Here is a 9,525-nt window from a genome sequence, read left to right as displayed (position 1 = left end):
ACTCCTTGCATCGCCATGCAAGGACTACCCCAACCACTTGGACCTATGAAATAAGATGCCTGACCACCAAACTGACCCCCACCATATTGTGTAGCTGGATGCACCCCCATACACTTAGAACAAGCATGAGAAAATCTGCAACCTACCCATGAACACCTCCCTGCATTAAACGCCCAACATACCCTGGCACCCCCTTCAGCTGGCTGAGGCACCCTATTACCCAGTCCAACAGTGTCCATCAAGGTAGAAAGCCAAATATCTGATTCTCTGAATTCCCAATGCATAGATTTGTCAACTGCCTTTCATTTATGAAACTTCTAGTCATACCAAAACCATGCATTACCAGGTTGTAACCTCTGAGCCTCCCTTATAGTAAAAAAATAGGCCAAGAGCAGAAGGGCCAATGAAAGTATCCCTCTCCAAACACACTGCCATGTAGTATATAAAACACAGAACCCAATTATCCCATGACCTAGGCCGGAACCTACCCACCCGCTTGTGACCTATAGCCGCCAGTGCCGCCAAAAGGTCCTCCCCATTAACCAACTCCACTTCCGTCAAACATTGAACCACATCCATATCAATCAAATCAAAACTATCAATAAATTCCCCTTTCCAAATCTTCTCTTTCACTACCAGCGATATGCGAGGAGTCAATAAAATTGGTGCTCCCTCCTGTCGTAATGCCTGCATTGCCAACCAATCCCCCAGCCGTGACCCAAACTCTGACCCTACCTCATGTAAGCTAGACCCCAAATCTTCCTCTAACAATGAAGCATATTATCAAAACCCCAATCACAATCAGCTAGAGCCTCCAAACCCCTTCCCGATGCAGCACCTTGAACACTCCCACTCAACCCTGCCTCACTCCCCATAACTGCACCTCCCACCTCTGTCCCCCCAAACCTGGTGAATGATTACCTGCCAAAGATGATGGAGCTGCCACTGGCATCTCAGCCTCCACTGTACTCTCTTCCATTGCTGTCTGCCTGGCTCTCTTAACTCTCGATGTCCGAGTTCCAGTATCCATCTGCCGCTTTCTTCGAGTATTCAGACCCTGTGTACTCACTGTTGGAACCCCATGAGGAATCTCTCAAAATAGGTCTTCAGCTTCTGCCACAATACTCGCCCACTTCTGTCTCAGTGTTTTTGCCATGATCGCCACTCACCCTAAAGAAAAGAGAATAAAGATTTTAAAGCAGGCAATAAATAAAGCAGTAATAGAGCTAATCAATAACATCACTTTAAATCCAGGAATAGTAAACCTAAACACTACTGCCAGCCCCTCGAATAAAACTAATAACAGCAGACAAAATTACCACACCTGCCTAATGACAAAACCAGGAATTACACGTTGCAATCAGAGCAACTGTACCACTATACCATCTGCCCTGACAATCCCTTAACCTTATGGTCACAACTGAGACCATGATCCCTTTCAAGCAGTTATTTAATAATGTAATCATCCACTTAGCTCCCGCCCTAATTTTAATAAGAATCATCTCTACCAAGTCTCAAGCCCAGTCATTGACCTGCCATAATACAGCTCTGTCTGATTTAATTTACCTTCCCCCAGCATTCGGTTGTCTCCTACAACGCCCCGCCCCTTTCCCAAAGTCTGCAGTTGCCGCTGGTGAAAACACAATTTCACTAGCCTGCAATGTTACCAGAACCTGCCATGTAACTTGTAATATCTGCTCCCCCCAACCCCTCCCCGATGCAGAACAAATTGTACTAATCCTGTACATCTGTTAAGCTGTGCTATAACCAGCTTTATCTTCAGTTTACTTAAAAAACACACACACACACACACACACACACACACACACACACACACACACACACACACACACACACACACACACACACACAGAGTGCCCTTCATCTAGAAATTAATGTGTTCCAGTGTATACTTTCCATTGTCTCTATGCGATGGTCACAGAGACTCTGTTGGAATCACATGGTGAACCCCCCCACCCCCACCCAGTAGCTGCCACGAATTAAGTGGCAATGCCTTAACCATATCTGCATTGTAAAGGCCACCAAGACTTCTTCCATCCTTACCAATGGGATTGCTAAACTTATCTCCTTTCATACTAAAAGTTTTTATTTTATTTTAAAATTTTTTTTTTTTTGCAGCTGTATTGCGCATGCACAACCCCTACACTGATGAGAAACATGCATTGCTGGCTTCTCCATCAGCAACTCACACTCTGACACCAGGGAATTCCACTAGCCCCACCAACAAAAAGAAGCACTAGCTATAAAACCTCAGGTAACCTCCTACCATGACTAGTGCACCGGAAACTATTTTCCCATTCATCCACCTACTGCAAGTTATACCTCAACGGACTGCCTACCCACTACACATGAGCAAGCTATGACACCAGCCCTCATGCCCACGAAAATTACCACCACCAATGAGCCTCCCCCAAAGCAACAGAATAACCAGATGACAATAAACCTGTGGCTATCCCAATAACGAACCACACCTCCTTGACCTGGGCACCCTAACAACAATAACTCCCACCCTACCTACGGAAAGAGCCATACAGCAAGACTGACCACCATCTCACTATTAGCACCATGCAGCAACTGACTGACCTGCCACAACAGACATCAGGAGCAACCCACAGTAAGTAATTTACACTATATTTCCAACAAAACAAGTAGCACCACTCACTCCCCTCACATTGTCTTACTGCTTCCTTCTTTCCTTCGACCATGTATACAAAACCATTGCTCCCCTCTCACTCTCTCTCCTTTTTTTTTCCCAAACTACTACTCAAGAACTATCCTCCCCTACCCCCTCTGTACAATCCCTCACAACAAATCCCACTTCAGAGAGATGGAGAGAGAGAAAAAAAAAATACTCTCCTGCAGATATGACCCCAATAATAAAATTGTACTCACCTGTACGCTAAGAAACCTCCCAAGGCCTACCATTACACACCTCAGGTCGTGAGGACTTGATCTTGCTTTAACAACAAGACCACACCAAATGTGCTTCTCAACACTAATTTCCCCTTCAAAAACCCTTAAGACCCACCCATTAATCCTACCTCACTTCCTCCCTCAGCTTCACAGCTTAATTAACCTTTTTCTAACTACTCCTTACTCGTGCACTTAACTTATTTTACCTACCTTCCTACATCCCAACCCCCCCCCACCAAATCTATACTGAAGCTGTCCCGTGACGACATCTGTTCCAAACTTCATTTCTCTTTGCAACCAGTACCGACCACATTAATTTGTAAACTACTTCTTTCATCCTCTGCTAATCTTCCACCAGACTACTTAAAACTTGTTGCTGACTCAATTGTCTATCCAGTAAGCATTTTTATCAATCGATCCATTATGGAATCAAATGTCCCTACCCTTTCGAAGAAATCCAGCATAATCGCTCTGCACAAAAGAGGTAAATCTAATGAACTAACAAACTATAGACCTCTCTCCATCCTTTCCCCCTATCCAAACTGCTTGAAAAGTGCATACATATACAATTGCTAAGCCATCTTATCCATAATAATCTCCTTACACTCACCCACCATGGCTTTAGGCCAGCACACAACAATACAACTGTTCTTATTTCTTTTACAGATGTAGTCAACAAAGTTAAAGACTCCAACCTATATACCTCAGTAGTACTATTAGATTTGTCAAAGGCCTTTGAGACAGTCTCGTGCGACAAACTTCACCAGCAACTATCATCTTTAGGTTGCTTAACACTCACCTAGCTATGGTTTAACAGCTACCTGTCCAATATATAGAACAATGTGTAAGTGGGCAATGTTACCTTTCCCATTACCAGACTAACAAAACTGGTGTCCCACAGGGGTCCATTTCTGGACCCTCCCCTTCAACATTTTCAACAATAATCTATACACTGCCTTCCAGCACAGTAAATTAATCCAATATGCTGACATCTCCACAATTATTTGCTATTCTAACAACATACCAGATCTATTGCAAAAGACACAGAATGCCTAAACAATGCACAATTACTACTTAACTCTAATAAAACTAAACTCTTATATTTCACCCCTAAAACATTCACAACTGAATTTAAAATCTATTCCCCCAAACAAAACAGAGATTGAAATAGTGCCAAGTGCTAAGCTACTGGATATCACCATAGACGACAAACTCACATTTGACCAACACATACATAATACAGGTGTATATTAGTTCACCGAAAGTGTATTTCAGCGAACACCTAATCATCGACTCCTAATCTGCGAAAACTGCTTCCGTGATTTGCTGAATTTACCAAGGACAAAAGAATACTTGCCCCACAGCACAACAGACAAACATCTCACTAAATCAAACCCACCCAAGTGGGGGGCTGCCCCCACCTCACCCCCCCCAACTATATATACCAACTCCGAGATTGCACTACAGTGGATAAAAGGGCAAAGTTGTGTAACTACTTCTTTGTCCTTGGTAAATTCAGCGAATTGTGGAAGCGATTTTCACTGATTAGGGTTCGATGATTAGGTGTTCACTGAGATACACTTTCAGCGAACTAATATAGACCCCATAATGCTATTAAAAAATCATTTTAAACTAGGGACACTTTATAGGCACAAAAACTTTGTGAATCCAAGCATACCCACATTCCCGGCAGACATCTACGCTCTGTTGACAGACAACTCTTAGACATAAACAAGCCCAATAAAAGACTCAGCCAGTGTCTCTACCCCTATACCACAGCTAAGCTATGGAACAATCTTCCTAGCAATATTACCAGTATAGAAAACACAAAAAAGATCAAAATTGCACTAAAAAACTACCTTTTCAACTCATTAATCTGCCCATGCCCTACAACCAACAACTAGCCACCAACTTTATTTTCCTTGTCTGTCTCTTCTTATCTGTTTTCCTACACTCCCAACCTCCTGCTAATGGACATTTTTTCACATCTTTTCACTCCCTTATATCTATCCCTCTCTTTTCACATCCCCTTCCACTAATCCTTTTCCCCAACATAATACATCCCACTATCTTCCCACACATTTAAACATCCTTTTTACTTCTTTCAGTTATGCAATTTTTTCCTTAACACTTACCTTTCCTCTTCAGAACCTTTAAATGTTACTTGCTTCTCTATTGACTGTACTCCAATCCACTAATTAGGTTCTGTGTAAAATATATCTTATCAGACATTAACTTTTTTCTTTCTAATATTTAATTTAAAATTGTACATTTTATGCATCCTATTGTATCACATGTATCTATCTAGTGCTGTTTATAAATTCAAAATGTTACATGCTTACTGTTATTTTTGATGTAATATGTATACTGTCAATGTCTACTTTTTGATCACTGTTGGGGCTTTTGTCCCTGGGCCTCTGCTGAAAATAGGTATCTGACCCAGCTGGATTGTCCTAGTCACCAAATGTCAATAAATAATAATAAATAAATAAAGAAAGAAAGAAACATATGACTGTTTAAGTGTTAACACATTAAGAATGGTATGTGATGATGTTATACTGCACCCGGATGGTGCAGAGAGGTCAACTGCATTGTCTTCCAGGTTCATAGATTAGTACTAGGCTAACTAACCTTGTGAGCTATTTTAAGCCTAGCCAATTACCCCATGTGAGAATCAAACCCTGCACCTTGTGCTTGTAAGGTAAGCACCTTAACCATTATGCCAACCTCCCCCCTTATTGGCTAAAACCGAATATAACTATGCCACATTAACAGAAAAGCCTTTAACCCAAAATGCATAGTGTGGAAATTTCAGTGAGTGTCTACATGTAAAGAAGCATATGATAGTTATAGATTATCACCCATTGCAAGATTTTTTTTAACAAATCACAGTTTCTCTGATGATCCAAATAGGCTGCATTATTGCCGATGACTATAAAGAATCAATGCTGAACAGAAGATGTAATAGACTGTTTTGAAAATCTAATGAAAATCCTAAAGAATGAAAAGATAGGGACTTCATTGATGAAATATCAATAGATGTGGACTTAGTGGATGTATAATTTGCAGTACAGTTACCCATGAGGATAGATGAAACGCAACAAAAAAGCAGAAACACTAGCTTATATCTAGTGGAGAAGGATGGCCCTGAAGCAATTCTTCATCACTCACTATTAAGGAGGAGCAGCTGTCCATATGTTAAGAAATGTTATAATGTACTTCATGAAAGCTACATTTCAGAATACTAGATACAGGTACCAGAGCTTTGCTAGAATGAAGCATCCAGCTCTAGTTTCCTGTGGTGGTATAAGATTTCTATGTGGGCTGGTCAGTTACCCTGTAGTTATTTGGAATGAAAGATGGATAACATGCACCAACAGCAGAGCAGCACTTGTGATTCTCTGTGGATACTCAGCAGCATCCTATCAGTGTATGCATGTTGATATTATGGGCCCTGTGTCAGACGCACTGCTTCTAATGCTAACAGATTTGTAGTCAAAGTGGCAGGATCCACTGTATGCAGTCCACAAAAAGTGGCTTATGTGAGAAGATTATCAGTATCAACTGCTCAGGCCAAGGGAATCCAAGAAATTCATTTAAAAAAAAAATCTATTTCTCCACCCACAGGATGGTTAAATGACAGCTCTGTGTAAATTTGCATAGAACAAGTCATGGCTAGAAATCTCTTTGCTATGGGTCATTCAATATTGAGACATACTTGGGCAAATACTTCACTTGTGTGAGGTAGTAAAAATAAAAAGATGTATTTTTTGTACAAATTCACACACACACACGCACATGCAAACACACACACACACACACACACACACACACACACACACACACACACACACACACACACACACACACACACACACACACACACCACTCATTGTTACAACACCAAACAGAGCAAGCTGCAGCAGCCTGATGTTCTATCCTTACAGCCAACAGTGTGTCTGATTTCACTTTAATGTGAGTTATCAGAGTGACTGCAGCAGATATCCTTACTGATGGGGCTTCCTATTCTGTTATTTTTATTAGTATTTCTGACTAGGAACATCAACACATCTTTTGCTTTTATGAGTTTGCCTTACAAAGAAAGAAAGGCATTTTTGATTGCAGATAGTGTAGAGTTGAATATAAACGTATTATTTCCAAGGACAGGAGCTAAAGCAAGTTGTAAATATATTGTAGGGCAGCTACTTTTAAGCAGAATACTTGAGCACAGCAGTATAACATTACCTTCATTTTTTTGTCTTTTTAGCATGAGTTTGCATATATTGTTCCAACATGAAATACAAAAAAGCATGTCAAAAGCCAGGTGATATAGATTAATGAGATTTTGGAGAATATGTTGTTGTCATGTTAACATATACACAAAGATGTTTTGTCAACACTAATTCATTGTTATCATTATTTATTTATTTTTAAATGGCAGTTTGGTGTATGCAGAACAGATGCTGACTTTATACGAAGTGTGCTACAAGTAACAAGTCAAGAATCCCAAATGTAAGTACAGGTCCTTGGTTTTATTGTGGAATGTATTACACATCTTACTGTTGTTAAATCTGATTTGTGTTTTACTTCAGAAGTATTTGACAACATCAGGTTGTAAACTTCAATATCTTTTATAAGGGTCTTGCATTTTGTGCCCTAGCATGCATAAAAATGACACAATAAAAATTGGGTGGGTAGATAAATAATAGTTTTAATAAATGGCTGTTGGCTTTCATACTGGCATATTTCCAGAGATGTAACATAAAATCAGTTGGTCTTCATATTCATGCTTGTTTCTTTTTGTATGAGACATCAACTAAGGATACATCGGACAGCTGCTTCCTAAATCTAAAAGTTCCAGTAAATAAATAGTGAACAGTACGTAGTGTAATTACACTGTAGTGTTTTGCTTGTGGAACACACTGCAGTGCATTATTCTGCTCACGTTATCAGTTTTAATATGCATTTTCCTGGTTTGATCAGCAGTGCTAGAACTTTGCATTGCATTATCTTATTATTAGCAGTTAAATATTATTGTCACAGCACATCTTCTTAAATGTCTTAAAAATGCCTTGCTGGAAGAGAACTGCATAATGTTGTGAAATAAGACAACCATGAGAGGCCCCAGAGTTTGGAGAATACAGTACTGGAAGGTCAATATATATATTGTGGAAATTCATTTCATAACTGTACACATTTAAAAATCTCATCCAGGAAAAACAAGTAAAGTTTTTACTTTAGCTGCACTTTAGTTTTAGTCTCCAGTTTTAGAAGATAATACTGCTAAAGAGAACATATTTTACTGAAAAACTTAGCAAACATGATCCATATAGTACTGTCCCACTATGGAAATTGACACCTATGGATAACTAATGATTACTATGTCCACAGTAAACAATCTGTGCAAAGAGCTTGGTACTGTGATATATTTTTCACAGAACATTTATGCACTTTCTGACATTTTTGTACTGTCTGACAACTTGTGATTGTGCTTTCTTTCTTTTTTTTAATAAGAAACATCTTTATTAATTATCACTTATAGGCAATCATGCATTTATATAATAAAAACAAACCATATTGACATAATCTTAGTTGCAAGCATTATACATCACAAACCACATTGACATAATTTTAGTTGCAAATATTATACATCACTTACAATCTAACCAGTCATTGAAATCCTATCTTCTTTAAAACCCCATTCCTCCCCAGTATGTATTATTCCCACAGTTCCCATTTTTTCCTATGCAATTTGCTCCTACCCTTTTCTAGAGATCCCAGTTTCAGTTGTTTTCTCTCTGTTACTGTATTCACTACTTCTGGTACAGTTGGTTTAGACTTTAATTTCCATTTTCTAGTAATTGCTTTTTTTTTTGGCAGACACCACAATTACACTCAGTAAGGCTTTACTATGTCTAGGCTATTCCAATTCTGTATCATAGTTCAGAAAAAACATTTCCCCAGTCACACCAATTCATTCTCACAGCATGCCTGGTAGAGTAGTCTGCAGGGAATCGTTAATGTCTGCCAGCTCATTACTTCCAATTACTTATTTCTTCCCCATCACCCTTCCAGACATTTGCTGTCTACCTGAGGAAACATTATCTAGAGACTACTTGGGGTATAAAAATTTTCAAGTAACAATCCTAAATCTTCCAGACTTTGTTGCATATTTGGGAGACATACATATACCCCCATTGCTTCTTTTTGAATTGCTTATCCAGTCTATCTTCCCAATGTTTTCTGACCTCCTCTGATAGACTCTTCTAGTTATCATGCAATATTTTATATGGTTTGCTAATTATTCATTTCTTAACAGCAGCATGTTTTGTCTTATTTACTTTTATTAGCATGAATTGTGCAAATTCCACACACACCCCTCTGAAAGGGTCAGGGGGTTTCAGTGATGTACTACCCCACCACCTGTTTGTATGAAGCATGACTTGCCTGTCTTCTCACTTAGTGACCTAACAAATTTTCAGAAACATACTGCTGCATGACTTTTCATACCTTCACACATTGTTCTCATATTAATAACAGAAAAACTAACATATGGGTGCACATAAGTAATAAAATATAGATATATGTGTT

General features: G+C 39.3%; 1 non-coding gene across 1 annotated transcript; it reads right to left on the bottom strand.

Moving 5' to 3' along the window:
* Positions 1 to 1,975: 1,975 nt before the first annotated feature.
* LOC122814689 lies at positions 1,976 to 2,102 on the bottom strand. Its single transcript, XR_006366888.1, has one exon. It is a non-coding gene; the product is annotated as a U6atac minor spliceosomal RNA (small nuclear RNA).
* Positions 2,103 to 9,525: the final 7,423 nt, after the last annotated feature.

Source organism: Protopterus annectens, chromosome 10.part0 (genome assembly GCF_019279795.1).
Source record: "Protopterus annectens isolate FY-2018-M chromosome 10.part0, PAN1.0, whole genome shotgun sequence".
Classification (NCBI taxonomy): Eukaryota; Metazoa; Chordata; order Ceratodontiformes; family Protopteridae; genus Protopterus; species Protopterus annectens.
The sequence above is the reverse complement of the archived record's forward strand: the minus strand, read 5'-3'. Positions and strand labels throughout refer to the sequence as shown.